We start from the raw sequence: 17,876 nt of genomic DNA on the forward strand, positions 1-17,876 counted from the left end.
TGTTCTGATGTCCAGAAGCTATTTTCGGTCATAGGAAACGATGGCGGAAACATTATGTACAAAAAAGTTACGATCAGCGCAGAAAAACACAAAATGGAAGAATTCATCAGCAGCCTGTAAAATGGTACACAGTACATTCCAGCACCATTTCCATCTTCCGACCATCATCATAGTGTTCACAGCTTGATTTGACTGGCCTATATTGGCATGATGGGTGAAATTTGATTTGATTTGTCACTGACTAAACAACGATGAGCAGTTTTTTTCTGGCGCCGGGTCGCAAACTTTCCATGCCCTTGTGATCTACTATTATGAATAGCATAGCCTACAAAATTGTACTCTGTAACGGATTATTTAAAAAAGGTAGCGAAATACATTACCTTATTCAAAACATGCTTACGTAAAAGTAAAATGACTGACTTTGAAAAATACTCAAAAAGTACAAGTACTCTGAAAAGCTACTCAATTACAGTAACGAGAGTATTTGTAATTTGTTACTTCCACCCCTGCAATCTAGTGGGTCAGTTTTACAGTCTCATGAGGATACAGTGGGGGAAAAAAGTATTTAGTCAGCCACCAATTGTGCAAGTTCTCCCACTTAAAAAGATGAGAGAGGCCTGTAATTTTCATCATAGGTACACGTCAACTATGACAGACAAAATGAGAAAAAAATCCTGAAAATCACATTGTAGGATTTTTAATGAATTTATTTGCAAATTATGGTGGAAAATAAGTATTTGGTCAATAACAAAAGTTTCTCAATACTTTGTTATATACCCTTTGTTGGCAATGACACAGGTCAAACGTTTTCTGTAAGTCTTCACAAGGTTTTCACACACTGTTGCTGGTATTTTGACCCATTCCTCCATGCAGATCTCCTCTGGAGCAGTGATGTTTTGGGGCTGTCGCTGGACTTTCAACTCCCTCCAAAGATTTTCTATGGGGTTGAGATCTGGAGACTGGCTAGGCCACTCCAGGACCTTGAAATGCTTCTTACGAAGCCACTCCTTCGTTGCCCGGGCTGTGTGTTTGGGATCATTGTCATGCTGAAAGACCCAGCCATGTTTCATCTTCAATGCCCTTGCTGATGGAAGGAGGTTTTCACTCAAAATCTCACGATACATGGCCCCATTCATTCATTCCTTTACACGGATCAGTCGTCCTGGTCCCTTTGCAGAAAAACTGCCCCAAAGCATGATGTTTCCACCCCCATGCGTCACAGTAGGTATGGTGTCCTTTGGATGCAACTCAGCATTCTTTGTCCTCCAAACACGAAGAGTTGAGTTTTTACCAAAAAGTTCTATTTTGGTTTCATCTGACCATATGACATTCTCCCAATCCTCTTCTGGATCATCCAAATGCTTTTCTTCAAACCAAGCTGCTTACCTATTGCAGATTCAGTCTTCCCAGCCTGGTGCAGGTCTACAATTTTGTTTCTGGTGTCCTTTGACAGCTGTTTGGTCTTGGCCATAGTGGAGTTTGGAGTGTGACTGTTTGAGGTTGTGGACAGGTGTCTTTTATACTGATAACAAGTTCAAACAGGTGCCATTAATACAGGTAACGAGTGGAGGACAGAGGAGCCTCTTAAAGAAGAAGTTACACGTCTGTGAGAGCCAGATATCTTGCTTGTTTGTAGGTGACCAAATACTTATTTTCCACCATAATTTGCAAATAAATTCATTACAAATCCTACAATGTGATTTTCTGGATTTTTTTTCCTCAATTTGTCTGTCATAGTTGACGTGTACCTATAATGAAAATTACAGGCCTCTCTCATCTTTTTAAGTGGGAGAACTTGCACAATTGGTGGCTGACTAAATACTTTTTTCCCCCACTGTAAATATTTGATACATCAGAAAAGCAGAACTTATTATTTGGTACAGAAACCTTTGTTTGCAATTACAGAGATCATACGTTTCCTGTAGGTCTTGACCAGGTTTGCACATGTCGTATCGAGTGAGTGGTGGCAATTATTGCTGATGAACAAAGGAGTCCGCTCATACTGAACGTTGATCATAAGGTTTATTCAGATCACAAGCTTCAGCATAAGTGACAGGTGACATGACACCCGGAGAACGGCGCCTCAGATTGGAATGGCCGTTCTGTAGTCTAGCCCCTATTTATAAACAATGCAAAAAGATGGGTGGCTCCCTCTTCTGGCCAATCACCAGTCTCCCCTGTCTACAACACACTTCCTGTCTGTTGTATGTGACATTACACTAAAACATTCCCTCTTGATACTAAAATGAACATTCTTTCAGTTCCACTTAAAAACATTTAACACCATCATAATCTCAATACACTACACACACACTGCAGCAGGGATTTTGGCCCACTCCTCCATACAGACCTTCTCCAGATCCTTCAGGTTTCGGGGCTGTCGCTGGGCAATACGGACTTTCAGCTCCCTCCAAAAATGTTCTATTGGGTTCAGGTCTGGAGACTGGCTAGGCCACTCCAGGACCTTGAGATGCTTCTTACGGAGCCACTCCATAGTTGCCCTGGCTGTGTGTTTCGGGTCGTTGTCATGCTGGAAGACCCAGCCACGACCCATCTTCAATGCTCTTACTGAGGGAAGGAGGTTGTTGGCCAAGATCTCGCGATACATGGCCCCATCCATCCTCCCCTCAATACGGTGCAGTCGTCCTGTCCCCTTTGCAGACAAACATCCCCAAAGAATGATGTTTCAACCTCCATGCTTCACGGTTGGGATGGTGTTCTTGGGGTTGTACTCATCCTTCTTCTTCCTCCAAACACGGCGAGTGGAGTTTAGACCAAAAAGCTCTATTTTTGTCTCATCAGACCACATGACCTTCTCCCATTCCTCCTCTGGATCATCCAGATGGTCATTGGCAAACTTCAGACGGGCCTGGACATGCGCAGGCTTGAGCGGGGGACCTTGCGTGCACTGCAGGATTTTAATCCATGACAGCGTAGTGTGTTACTAATGGTTTTCTTTGAGACTGTGGTCCCAGCTCTCTTCAGGTCATTGACCAGGTCCTGCCGTGTAGTTCTGGGCTGATCCCTCACCTTCCTCATGATCATTGATGCCCCACGAGGTGAGATCTTGCATGGAGCCCCAGACCGAGGGTGATTGACCGTCATCTTGAACTTCTTCCATTTTCTAATAATTGCGCCAACAGTTGTTGCCTTCTCACCAAGCTGCTTGCCTATTGTCCTGTAGCCCATCCCAGCCTTGTGCATGTCTACAATTGTATCCCTGATGTCCTTACACAGCTCTCTGGTCTTGGCCATTGTGGAGAGGTTGGAGTCTGTTTGATTGAGTGTGTGGACAGGTGTCTTTTATACAAGTAACGAGTTCAAACAGGTGCAGTTAATACAGGTAATGAGTGGAGAACAGGAGGGCTTCTTAAAGAAAAACTAACAGGTCTGTGAGAGCCGGAATTCTTACTGGTTGGTAGGTGATCAAATACTTATGTCATGCAATAAAATGCTAATTAATTACTTAAAAATCATACAATGTGATTATCTGGATTTTTGTTTTAGATTCCGTCTCTCACAGTTGAAGTGTACCTATGATAAAAATTACAGACCTCTACATGCTTTGTAAGTAGGAAAACCTGCAAAATCGGCAGTGTATCAAATACTTGTTCTCCCCACTGTATATTCTCATCCTGTGACAGGAAAGGTGGAAGAGTTAGTATTTCACACTTATTGCACACACACAATTACACTTAGCTTCTCAACAAGAACTTGCTTGGCGGAATCTGTTGTGATATGTGATGGTTGGGGTGAAAATCTACCGGAGAATAGATCTCCAGGAGGACGGTTGGTGACCACTGCCCCTACACACACTACAAATGTGTTTTTAAATAGTCAGAGTCAATCACAGATAGACCCATAGCCCCTACCCATTGACAATTCCTACTAAATCGGTTATACAGTAGGGCATGGTTCAACCACTACACTCTCGAAACAAGTAATATACTGTATAGAACTTTTGTCCCCATAGCAGAACAATCTTGGGTAATTATATTACTATTTTTCCAAGTTAAACCATGCCCGTTGATATTTGTCTATCTGTGATTGGGTGTATGACCAATAGAAGACATGGGTAGTCATTACAGGTATCTGGCCTATAGGAGCTTAGTCAGTTGGTGCTATCTGGGCCGTAGGAACAGAGTGGTGCTGCAGCCTGCGTAGTCCATCGCATCTACCAGGAGTTCCGGGATGCCCAGGGAACCCATCCTGGATGGGTTTGGGAGCCTGTCTGCAGAAAGAAATGGACAGACAAACAAAATATGAGCTGCAATACATTGGAACCACTTTCATATGCATACCATAATTTGCTAGATTGAAACGGAATATTCACTACTCTTTTACACCTTACCTTTTGATTATAGAATGTGGTGAATAGTTATTGGTAAAAGTGGTAACCCAATCAACAGCCAAAGTTTACTTTTTTATTTGATGCTATGTCAGTCTATTACAAATCAGTGTGACAGTACTTTGACAGTATGTCAATCTGAAGGAAGTATAGTTTGAAGTGACTATAAGATTCAGAAAGGTATTGGGAAGTGATCAGAAGATCACCAGGCAATAATTGTGTATGCTCTTCTGTGTAGAAAATTACATAATTTACATTGCTTTCAATTATGTGGTGCTTTCCCCACAGTCTAATTATGCCTGGTCCTGTCCACTCTCTGTTCTAACGAGTCCTGTGCAGCTTGTGTGCAGTCAAAGCTAGTTAGCTATCTAGAGACTAGCTAACGTTAGCTAGCTGAATCACAGACATGGGGGGAATGTGTGGGAGGCATCGTCTGCCTAGGCCGTAGGGCAGCATTCCCCCTTTACAATTCTGACATTACTTTTTATGTAGCTAGTAACTGGTAGGCTCCCTAGCTATGTAAATATAAATGTCAGGTCAGTAGGTAACGTTAGCTAGCTATCCTAGTTGCGGTCAACACTAGTAGCTAGCTAAGCTAACGTTAGTTAACTAGCAGCAGCACCACAATATAATCTCCTTTACTTTTAATAATAATAGCTAGAAGAATAACTATTTAGAGACTTACTTCTTGAACGGTTACGGCTGGCTGCCGCTGCCAGATGTACGGACAGAACCCTGATGGAGCACGATGGATGAAGCTGCTAGCAAATCCACTGGCTAGCTAGAGTAGCTAGCTAGCTACCTTGTCAAAATGTGCTGAGCATATGCCAAATCAGACGAAGTGATTGTTCTGATGGAAGACAGTGCAAAGAAACAATTGCTGCCTTGCAGCTAGCTACTGCACAATCTCTCTTGCTTTTGGCCGTGCATAACTACCAACCTCTCCTGTGCATGTCAACAATTTGACAGGGCGGGACATTAGGAGGGAATATGGAAATCAAAGATTTACTGTCATTGGTCTATTGCAAACAGACCGCCAGGTGACGTTATGCGGTGGCCACAAAAACACCAACCCACCTGAACAGGCTGAAATTCCAGGTGTTTTTTTCAAACATCTCTTACAGAAAAAGGGCATTATCATATATATTTTAATAATTCCTGTGTTATTTCGACATCATATCATTAAAAAAATACTTTTTGACTGCACTGCCCTTTTAAATGACTATGTTCTAGCTAATTAGTGAAGGTATGTGAGCTTCTTTACAAATTGTCCTTCAAAATGAATAAGATCCTGTGCCAAATATTCTAAAGGGTGAGATGCTCAGGATATCACTGAATACACTGCATGACAAAGTGATTTGAAATTTCACTATGTGAAACTATAGTGCTGCAAGTAGCAAACCACACAGCTCTTAGACCCATTTAAAGCTACTAGCTCCAAGGCTCAACACTCAATCTGTGCCTTGCCATATGGAGATGGTGGCTCCAGGCAAGATGTTAAATTCTGCGTAGGCAAACTCATCTTGATGCTGTTGGAACGTTGACAACTCGTTCTGGACCAGCACTCAAAAGGCTAACCAATCTCAGAGTCACAAGCTCCCTCAGGAGAGGTCTCAGAGACTGATCCATTCTACGATCTGCTTGTCACGTACACACTGTATTGAAGTAGTGTAGGATGGCACAAACATGAACGTACACACACATACACACACACACTATGCTGGGTATACATGGTCCCCGAGGCTTCTCCAACTGTGGCTCCCTGGCGTGATCCGATCGGAGCGAGATTTGTGACTCACCTGGAATAAGGCCAATGTTGATTTAATTTCTGTTTTCTCCTCCTGTGGAGGCCAACACACACGCCTCAATGTGACAGACATGCTGTTCCAAGGCCAGGGATGAGGCATGAGGGAGTAGTAGTGAGTTTAGTGATGAGTCAACTCACAACAGGGGAGAACTATTCATTATGAACTAAATAATTCCTACGAGCTTCAAGTGTTACAATAAAAGAACATCAAATCAAATGTTATTTGTCACATGTGCCAAATACAACAGGTGTAGACCTTACTGTGAAATGCTTACTTACAAGCCCTTATCCAACAATGCAGTTCAAGAAATAGAGTTAAGAAAATATTTACTAAATAATCTAAAGTAAAGAATACAATAAAAAGTAACATAATAAAATAACAATAACGAGGCTATATACAGGGGGTACCGAGTCAATATGCGGGGGTACAGGTTAGTCGAGGTAATTTGTACATGTACAGTGAGGGAAAAAAGTATTTGATCCCCTGCTGATTTTGTACGTTTGCCCACTGACAAAGAAATGATCAGTCTATAATTTTAATGGTAGGTTTATTTGAACAGTGAGAGACAGAATAACAACAAAACAATCCAGAAAAATGCATGTCAAAAATGTTATAAATTGATTTGCATTTTAAATGAGGGAAATAAGTATTTGACCCCCTCTCAATCAGAATGATTTCTGGCTCCCAGGTGTCTTTTATACAGGTAACTCTTAAAGGGAGTGCTCCTAAACTCAGCTTGTTACCTGTATAAAAGACACCTGTCCACAGAAGCAATCAATCAAATCAAATTCCAAACTCTCCACCATGGCCAAGACCAAAGAGCTTTCCAATGATGTCAGGGACAAGATTGTAGACCTACACAAGGCTGGAATGGGCTACAAGACCATCGCCAAGCAGCTTGGTGAGAAGGTGACAACAGTTGGTGCGATTATTCGCAAATGGAAGAATCACAAAATAACTGTCAATCTCCCTCTGCCTGGGGCTCCATGCAAGATCTAACCTTGTGGAGTTGCAATGATCATGAGAACGGTGAGGAATCAGCCCAGAACTACACGGGAGGATCTTGTCAATGATCTCAAGGCAGCTGGGACCATAGTCACCAAGAAAACAATTGGTAACACACTATGTCGTGAAGGACTGAAATCTTGCAACGCCCGCAAGGTCCCCCTGCTTAAGCAAGCACATATACAGGGCCGTCTGAAGTTTGCCAATGAACATCTGAATGATTCAGAGGAGAACTGGGTGAAAGTGTTGTGGTCAGATGAGACCAAAATCGAGCTCTTTGGCATCAACTCAACTCGCCGTGTTTGGAGGAGGAGGAATGCTGCCTATGACCCCAAGAACACCATCCCCACCGTCAAACATGGAGGTGGAAACATTATGCTTTGAGGGTGTTTTTCTGCTAAGGGGACAGGGCAACTTCACTGCATTAAAGGGACGATGAACGGGGCCATGTACCATCAAATCTTGGGTGAGAACCTCCTTCCCTCAGCCAGGGCATTGAAAATGGGTCGTGGATGGGTATTCCAGCATGACAATGACCCAAAACACACGGCCAAGGCAACAAAGGAGTGGCTCAATAAGAAGCACATTAAGGTCCTGGAGTGGCCTAGCCAGTCTCCAGACCTTAATCCCATAGAGAATCTGTGGAGGGAGCTGAAGGTTCGAGTTGCCAAACGTCAGCCTCAAAACCTTAATGACTTGGAGAAGATCTGCAAAGAGGAGTGGAACAAAATCCCTCCTGAGATGTGTGCAAACCTGGTGGCCAACTACAAGAAACGTCTGACCTCTGTGATTGCCAACAAGGGTTTTGCCACCAAGTACTAAGTCATGTTTTGCAGATGGGTCAAATACTTATTTCCCTCATTAAAATGCAAATCAATTTATAACATTTTTGACATGCATTTTTCTGGATTTTGTTGTTGTTATTCTGTCTCTCACTGTTCAAATAAACCTACCATTAAAATTATAGACTGATCATGTCTTTGTCAGTGGGCTAACATACAAAATCAGCAGGGGATCAAATACTTTTTTCCCTCACTGTAGGTAGGGGTAAAGTGACTAAGCATAGATAATAAACAGTGAGTAGCAGCAGTGTCAATGTAAATAGTCTGGGTGGCCATTTGATTAATTGTTCAGCAGTCTTATGGCTTGCTGGGAGAAGCTGTTAAGGAGCCTTTTGGACCTAGACATGGCGCTCCGGTACTGCTTGCCGTGCTGTAGCAGAGAGAACAGTCTATGACTTGGGTGACTGGAGTCTTTGACAATGTTTTGGGTCTTCCTCTGACACCGCCTAGTATATAGGTCCTGGATGGCAGGAAGCTTGGCCCCAGTGATGTACTGGGCTGTACGCACTACCCTCTATAGCGCCTTACGGTCGGATGCTGAGCAGTTGCCTTACCAGGCGGTGATGCAACCGGTCAGGATGCGCTCGATGGTGCAGCTATAGAACCTTTTGAGGATTTGGGGACTCATGCCAAATACTTTCAGTCTCCTGAGGGGGAAAAGGCCTTGTTGTGCCCTCTTCACAACTTTCTTGGTGTATTTGGACCATGATAGTTTGTTGGTGATGTGGACACCAAGGAACTTGAATCTCAAGACTCGCTCCACTTCAGCCCCGTTGATGTGAATGGGGGCGTGTTCGGCCCCCCTTTTCCTGTAGTCCACAATCATCTCCTTTGTCTTGCTCATGTTGAAGGAAAGGTTGTTGTCCTGGCATCACACTGCCAGGTCTCTGACCTCCTCCCTATAGGCTGTCTCATCGTTATCAGTGATCAGGCCTACCACCATTGTGTCGTCAGCAAACTTAATGATTGTGTTGGAGTCGTGCTTGGCCACACAGTCGTGGGTGAACAGGGAGTACAGGAGGGGACTAAGCATGCACCCCTGAGGGGCCCCCGTGTTGAGCATCAGCGTGGCAGATGTGTTGTTGCCTACCCTTATCACCTGGGGGCGGCCTGCCAGGATGTCCAGGGTTCAGTTGCAGAGAGAGGTGTTTAGTCCCAGGGTCCTTAGCTTAGTGATGAGCTTTGTGGGCACTAAGGTGTTGAACGCTGAGCTGTAGTCAATGAACAGCATTCTCACATAGGTGTTCCTTTTGTCCAGGTGGGAAAGGGCAGGTGGAGGGCAGTACTTCCTCGTTAGTACTTATGGTATGCAGATGCTCATCAAGCATAATCATCGTCCACCTGATCCACAAGTAACTAAAGTTTAAACATGGCCGATAATCTTGGCCAGGTGTGTCAGGTGGGTGGGGTTTGCACTTTTGGATCTATCCCATTGGTTCCATTGCATTCGACAAGCTCAATCAAGCACAGCTAAAGAATTTGAAAGATTTAAAATACTATTTGAACCCAGGTTTGCAATTGGCAAATCAAGCACTATGATCAGATAAAACAGATGATGCTGGCTGCTTGTCTTGGCTACTCAAAATAACATTATGTTCTTTTTCTCTACCTCCCGGCTAGAGCTTGCTGTGAGGATATGGTTTCCTCAGAAAAATAGAGAACATCAGAAAAACAGAGACCTTTTGGGATGTAAACATTGGGTTGGATTTTTCCCCAGTCACTGCACGGTTCCCTAGTCTCATATTGTTGATTAGTCATTTAGTGTGCTTACAAAATCCAAAGTGTTGGTTATGGGCATTTCCATGTAAAATGACCCATGAGCACCAACATTTTGTCCTGAATACAAAGCGTTATGTTTGGGGCAAATCCAACAAATCCCTCACTGAGTAAAACTCTTCATATTTTCAAGCTTGGGGTAGCTGCATCATGTTATGGTTATGTTTGCCAACGGCAAGGTTTAGGGAGTTTTTTAGGATAAAAATAAACAGACTATAGCTAAGCACAGGCAAAATCCTAGAGGAAAACCTGGTCCAGTCTGCTTTCCAACAGACTGGGAGATAAATTCACCTTCCAGCAGGCAGATGAATGGCACAACAATGGGCCCCAGGATCTCAAATCAAATCAAATCAAATTGTATTTGTCGCATACATGTGTTTAACAGATGTTTTAGTGGGTGTAGCGAAATGCTTGTGCTTCTAGCTCCGGCAGTGCAGTAATATCTAACAATTTCACAACATATACCTACAGTGAGGGAAAAAAGTATTTGATCCCCTGCTGATTTTGTACGTTTGCCCACTGACAAAGACATGATCAGTCTATAATTTTAATGGTAGGTTTATTTGAACAGTGAGAGACAGAATAACAACAACAAAAAACAGAAAGACGCATGTCAAAAATTATATAAATTGATTTGCATTTTAATGAGGGAAATAAGTATTTGACCCCTCTGCAAAACATGACTTAGTACTTGGTGGCAAAACCCTTGTTGGCAATCACAGAGGTCAGACGTTTCTTGTAGTTGGCCACCAGGTTTGCACACATCTCAGGAGGGATTTTTGTTCCACTCCTCTTTGCAGATCTTCTCCAAGTCATTAAGGTTTCGAGCCTGACGTTTGGCAACTCGAACCTTCAGCTCCCTCCACATATTTTCTATGGGATTAAGGTCTGGAGACTGGCTAGGCCACTTCAGGACCTTAATGTGCTTCTTCTTGAGCCCCTCCTTTGTTGTCTTGGCCGTGTGTTTTGGGTCATTGTCATGCTGGAATACCCATCCATGACCCATTTTCAATGCCCTGGCTGAGGGAAGGAGGTTCTCACCCAAGATTTGACGGTACATGGCCCCGTCCATCGTCCCTTTGATGCAGTGAAGTTGTCCTGTCCCCTTAGCAGAAAAACACCCCCAAAGCATAATGTTTCCACCTCCATGTTTGACGGTGGGGATGGTGTTCTTGGGGTCATAGGCAGCATTCCTCCTCCTCCAAACACGGCGAGTTGAGTTGATGCCAAAGAGCTCGATTTTGGTCTCATCTGACCATAACACTTTCACCCAGTTCTCCTCTGAATCATTCAGATGTTCATTGGCAAACTTCAGACGGGCCTGTATATGTGTTTTCTTGAGCAGGGGGACCTTGCGGGCGCTGCAGGATTTCAGTCCTTCACGGCGTAGTGTGTTACCAATTGTTTTCTTGGTGACTATGGTCCCAGCTGCCTTGAGATCATTGACAAGATCCTCCCGTGTAGTTCTGGGCTGATTCCTCACCGTTCTCATGATCATTGCAACTCCACAAGGTGAGATCTTGCATGGAGCCCCAGGCCGAGGGAGATTGACAGTTCTTTTGTGTTTCTTCCATTTGCGAATAATCCCACCAACTGTTGTCACCTTCTCACCAAGCTGCTTGTCGATGGTCTTGTCACCCATTCCAGCCTTGTGTAGGTCTACAATCTTGTCCCTGACATCCTTGGAGTGCTCTTTGGTCTTGGCCATGGTGGAGAGTTTGGAATCTGATTGATTGATTGCTTCTGTGGACAGGTGTCTTTTATACAGGTAACAAACTGAGATTAGGAGCACTCCCTTTAAGAGTGTGCTCCTAATCTCAGCTCGTTACCTGTATAAAAGACACCTGGGAGCCAGAAATCTTTCTAATTGAGAGGGGGTCAAATACTTATTTCCATCATTAAAATGCAAATCAATTTATAACATTTCTAACATTCGTTTTTCTGGATTTTTTTGTTGTTATTCTGTCTCTCACTGTTCAAATAAACCTACCATTAAAATTATAGACTGATCATTTCTTTGTCAGTGGGCAAACGTACAAAATCAGCAGGGGATCAAATACTTTTTTCCCTCACTGTAATACACACAAAACTAAGTAAGGAATGGAATTTAAGAAAATATACATATATGGACAAGCAATGACAGAGCGGCATGGACTAAGATACAGTAGAATATTATAGAATAGAATACAGTATATACATATGAGATGAGTAGTGCAAGATATGTAAACATTATTAAAGTGACTAGTGTTCCATTTCTTAAAGTGGCCAGTGATTTCAATAGGCAGCAGCAGCCTCTAATATGCTAGTGATGGCTATTTAACAGTCTGATGGCCTTGAGATAGAAGCTGTTTTTCATTCTCTCGGTCCCAGCTTTGATGCACCTGTACTGATCTTGCCTTCTGGATGATAGCGGGGTGAACAGGCAGAGGCTCGGGTGGTTGATGTCCTTGATTATCTTTTTGGCCTTCCTCTGACATCGTTTGCTGTATGTGTCTTGGAGGGTGGGTAGTTTGCCCCCGATAATGCATTTGGCAGACCGCACCACCCTCTGGAGAGCCCTGCGGTTGCGGGCGGTGCAGTTGCCGTACCAGGTGGTGATACAGCCCGACAGGATGCTCTCAATTGTGCATCTGTAAAAGTTTGTGAGGGTTTTAGGTGCCAAGACGGATTTCTTCAGCCTCCTGAGGTTGAAGAGGCTCTGTTGCGCCTTCTTCACCACACTGTCTGCGTGGGTGGACCATTTCAGTTTGTCGGTGATGTGTACGCCAAGGAACTTGAAGCTTTCCACCTTCTCCACTGCGGTCCCGTCGATGTGGATAGGGGGGTGCACCCTCTGCTGTTTCCTGAAGTCCACGATCATCTCCTTTGTTTTGTTGACGTTGAGTGAGAGGTTATTTTCCTGGCACCACACTCCCAGAGCCCTCACATCTTCCGTGTAGGCGGTCTCGTAATTGTTGGTAATCAAGCCTACTACTGTTGTGTCATCTGCAAACTTGATGATTGAGTTGGAGGCATGCTTGGCCACGCAGTCATGGGTGAAAAAGGAGTACAGGAGGGGGCTGAGCACGCACCCTTGTAGGGCCCCAGTGTTGAGGATCAGCGATGTGGAGATGTTGTTTCCTACCTTCACCACCTGGGGGCGGCCCGTCAGGAAGTCCAGAACCTAGTTGCACAGGGCAGGGTTCTTGATGATGAGCTTGGAGGGTACTATGGTGTTGAATGCTGAGCTATAGTCAATGAACAGCATTCTTACATAGGTATTCCTCTTGTCCAGATGGGATAGGGCAGTGTGCAGTGTGATGGCGATTGCATCGTTTGTGGATCTATTGGGGCGGTAAGCAGATTGAAGTGGGTCTAGGGTGACAGGTAAGGTAGAGGTGATATGATCCTTGACTAGTCTCTCAAAGCACTTCATGTTGACAGAGGTGAGTGCTACAGGGCGATAGTCATTTAGTTCAGTTACCTTTGCTTTTTTGGGTACAGGAACAATGATGGCCATCTTGAAGCATGTGGGAACAGCAGACTGGGAAAGGGAGAGATTGAATATGCCCATAAACACACCAGCCAGCTGGTCTGCGCATGCTCTGAGGACACGGCTAGGGATGCCGTTTGGGCCGGCAGCCTTGCGGGGGTTAACATGCTTAAATGTCTTAATCACGTCGGCCACGGAGAAGGAGCGGCCACAGTCCTTGGTAGTGGGCCTCGTCAGTGGCACTGTGTTATCCTCAAAGCGGGCGAAGAAGGTGTTTAGCTTGTCTGGAAGCGAGACGTCGGTGTCGGCGATGTGGCTGGTTTTCCTTTTGTAGTCCGTGATTGTCTGTAGACCCTGCCACATACGTCTCGTGTTTGAGCCGTTGAATTGCGACTCCACTTTGTCTCTATACTGATGTTTTGCCAGTTTAATTGCCTTGCTGAGTGAGTAGCTACACTGTTTGTATTCTGCCATATTCCCAGTCACCTTGCCATGGTTGAATGCGGTGGTTCGCGCTTTCAGATTGGCGCGAATGCTGCCATCTATCCACGGTTTCTGGTTAGGGTAGGTTTTAATAATCTCGTCACGGTATCTCTGTGCATTCAAATTGCCATCGATAAAATGCAAATGTCTTCGTTGTCCGTAGCTTATGCCTACCTGTACCTTAACCCAACCGCTACAATGGAGCAACAGCTCTGATGGACATTCTGCAGTCAGCATGTCAATTGCACGCTCCCTCAAAACTTGAGACATCTGTGGCATTATGTTATGTTATTGTCCCCAGCACAAGGTGCACCTGTGTAATGATCATGCTGTTTAAGTAGCTTCTTGATATGCCACACCTGTCAGGTGGATGGATTATCTTGGCAATTGTGAAATGCTCACTAACAGGGATGTAAACAAATTTGTGCACAGAATTTGAGAGTAATAAGCTTTTTGTGCGTATGGAACATTTCTGGGATCTTTTATTTCAGCTCATGAAACATGGGACCAACACTTCACATGTTGCGTTTATATTTTTGTTCAGTATATTTAGATTTTGGGAAATTATTTTGCTTTGTGTAAGTTTAAGAAACATTGCCCTGTGCCTTGAAATTCCGTTACCAAAATACCCACATACAGCGCCTTCAGAAAGTATTCACACCCCTTGACTTGTTCCACATTTTGTTGTGTAATAGCCTGAATTTAAAATGGATTAAATTGATAGTTTGTGTCACTGGCCTACACACAATACCCCATAATGTTAAAGTGGAATTATGTTTTTCAAAATGTTTACAAATTAATAAAAAATGAAAAGCTGAAATGTCTTGAGTCAATTTTAATGGCAAGCCTAAATACTGTAAATTCAGGAGCAAAACTGTACTTAACATGTCACATAATAAGTTACATGGACTCACTGTGTGCAATAATAGTGTTTAACATGATTTTTTATGACTACCCCATCTCTGTACCCCAAGCATACAATTATCTGTAAGTTGAGCAGTGAATTTCAAAAACAGATTCAACCACAAAGACCAGGGACGTTTTACAATACCTCACAAAGAAGGGCACCTATTGGTAGATTAAAAAATTTAAAATAAACAGACATTGAATATCCCTTTGAGCATGGTGAAGTTATTAATTACACTTTGGATGGTGTATCAATACACCCAGTCACTACAAAGATTTGTATTTGTATTTTTTAGGGATACCCATTAGCTGCTGCCAAGGCAGCAGCTACTCTTCCTGGGGTCCAAACACATTAAAGCACCTACATTACATATAAAACAAAAGATAAAACAGTACATCATATAACATTATTACACCACTACATATCTACAATACAAAATGTACAATACAAAATGTATAATTCGACCATACAACAATATCACAATGTATGCGTGTGTTTGTACTTTTGTGTGTCTCTTCAAAGTCCCCGCTGTTCCATAAGGTGTATTTTTACCTGTTTTATTTTAATCTGATTCTACTGCTTGCATCAGTTACCTGATATGGAATAGAGTTCCATGTAGTCATGGCTCTATGTAGTACTATGCGCCTCCCATAGTCTGTTCTGGACTTGGGGATTGTGAAGAGACCTCTGGTGGCATGTCTTGTGGGTATGCATGGGTGTCCGAGCTGTGTGCTAGTAGTTTAAACAGACAGCTAGGTACATTCAGCTTGTCAACACTTCTTACAAAAACAAGTTGTGATGACGTCAATCTCTCTTCCACTTTGAGCCATGAGAGATTGACATGCATATCATTAATGTTAGCGCTCCATGTACTTTTAAGAGCCAGCCGTGCTGCCCTGTGCTGAGCCAACTGCAATTTTCGTAAGTCCCTCTTTGTAGCACCTGACCACACTACTGAACAGTAGTCTAAGTGCAACAAAACTAGGGCCTGTAGGACCTGCCTTGTTGATAGTGTTGTTAAGAAGGCAGAGCAGTGCTTTATTATGGACAGACTTCTCCCCATCTTAGCTACTGTTGTATCAATATGTTTTGACCATGACAGTTTACAATCCAGGCTTACTCCAAGCAGTTTAGTCACCTCAACTTGCTAAATTTCCACATTATTCATTACGTGATGTAGTTGAGTTTTAGGGTTTAGTGAATGATTTGTCCCAAATACAATGCTTTTAGATTTGGAAATATTTAGGACTAACTTATTCCTTGCCACCCATTCTGAAACAAACTGCAGATCTCTGTTAAGTGTTGCAGTCATTTCAGTTGCTGTAGTAGCTGATGTGTATAGTGTTGAGTCATCCGCATACATTGATACACTGGCTTTACTCAAAGCCAAGTGGCATGTCGTTAGTAAAGATTGAAAAAAAAGTAAGGGGCCAAAACAGCTACCTTGGGGAATTCCTGATTATGTTGGAGAGGCTTCCATTAAAGAACACCCTCTGTGTTCTGTTAGAAAAGTAACTCTTTATCCACAATATAGCAGGGGGTGTAAAGCCATAACACCTACGTTTTTTGAGCAGCAGACTATGATCGATAATGTCAAAAGCCGCACTGAAGTCTAACAAAACAGCCCCCACAATATTTTTATCATCAATTTCTCTCAGCCAATCATCAGTCATTTTTGTAAGTGCTGTGCTTGTTGAATGTCCTTCCTTATAAGTTTGCTGAAAATCTGTTGTCAATTTGTTTACTGTCAAATAGCATTGTATCTGGCCAAACACCATTTTTTCCAGAAGTTTACTAAGGGTTGGTAACAGGCTGATTGGTCGGCTATTTGAGCCAGTAAAGGGGGCTTTACTATTCTTGGGTAGCGGAATAACTTTTGCTTCCCTCCAGGCCTGAAGATATGGAAAATAGGAGTGGCAATGTTGTCCACCATTATCCTCAGTCATTTTCCATCCAGATTGTCAGACCCTAGTGGCTTGTCATTGTTGATAGACAACAATCATTTTTTCACCTCTTCCACACTTATTGTACATAATTCAAATGTATAATGCTTGTCTTTCAAAATTTGGCCAGATATACTTGGATATGTAGTGTCAGCGTTTGTTGCTGGCATGTCATGCCTAAGTATGCTTATCTTGCCAATGAAAAAGTAATTAAAGTTGTTGGCAATATCAGTAGGTTTTGTGATGAATGAGCCATCTGATTCAATGAATGATGGAGCTGAGTTTGCCTTTTTTTCCCAAAATGTCATTTAAGGTGCTCCAAAGCTTTTTACTATCATTTTTATATCCTTTATTTTTGTTTCATAGTAAAGTTTATTTTAATTTAGTTTAGTCACATGATTTCTTAATTTGCAGTACGTTTACCAATCGATTGGGCTGCCAGACTTATTTGCCATACCTTTCTCAACCATAAAATGTTTCAATTCCTCATCAATCCAAGGGGATTTAACAGTTTTTACAGTCATTTTCTTAATGGGTGCATGCTTATTAGTAACTGGAATAAGCAATTTCATAAATGTGTCAAGTGCAGCGTCTGGTTGCTCCTCATTACACACCACAGACCAGCAAATATTCTTTACATCATCAACGTGGTCCTCTGTAGCTCAATTGGTAGAGCATGGCGCTTGTAGCGCCAGGGTAGTGGGTTCGATCCCCAGGACCATCCATACGTAAAAATGTATGCACACATGACTGTAAGTCGCTTTGGATAAAAGCGTCTGCTAAATGGCATATTATTATTATTATTTATCAACATAGGAATCACTAAAAAACATATTGTATGACCTCTTATTCACAATATTAGGCCCAGCCTTTGGAACTTTGGTTTTCCTAGATATGGCTACTATATTGTGATCACTACATCCTAAGGATGGATCAACAACATTGTAGTTACTCCACAATACTAAACTAATTGACAGAGTGAAAAGAAGGAAGCCTGTACAGAATACAAATTTTCCAAAACATGCATCCTGTTTGCAACAAGGCACTAAAGTAATACTGGAAAGAATGTGGCAAAGCAATTAACTTTTTGTCCTGAATACACAGTGTTATGTTTGTGGCAAATCCAATAAAACACATGACTGAGTACCACTCTTCATATTTTCAAACATAGTGTTGGCTACATCATGTTATGGGTATGCTTGTAATCGTTAAGGACTGGGGAGGTTTTCAGAATTAAAAAAATAAACGGAATGGAGCCAAGCACAAGCAAAATCCTGGAGGAAAACCTGGTT

The 17,876-nt window shown here is 42.8% G+C and overlaps 1 protein-coding gene across 1 annotated transcript in view; it reads left to right on the forward strand.

Moving 5' to 3' along the window:
- LOC121544495 overlaps positions 1-17,876 on the forward strand; it is a 96,530-nt gene that overhangs the window by 33,709 nt on the left and 44,945 nt on the right. The gene's annotated exons all lie outside the window — the stretch shown is intronic.

The sequence above is a fragment of the Coregonus clupeaformis genome, chromosome 29 (assembly GCF_020615455.1).
Source record: "Coregonus clupeaformis isolate EN_2021a chromosome 29, ASM2061545v1, whole genome shotgun sequence".
Lineage (NCBI taxonomy): Eukaryota > Metazoa > Chordata > Actinopteri > Salmoniformes > Salmonidae > Coregonus > Coregonus clupeaformis.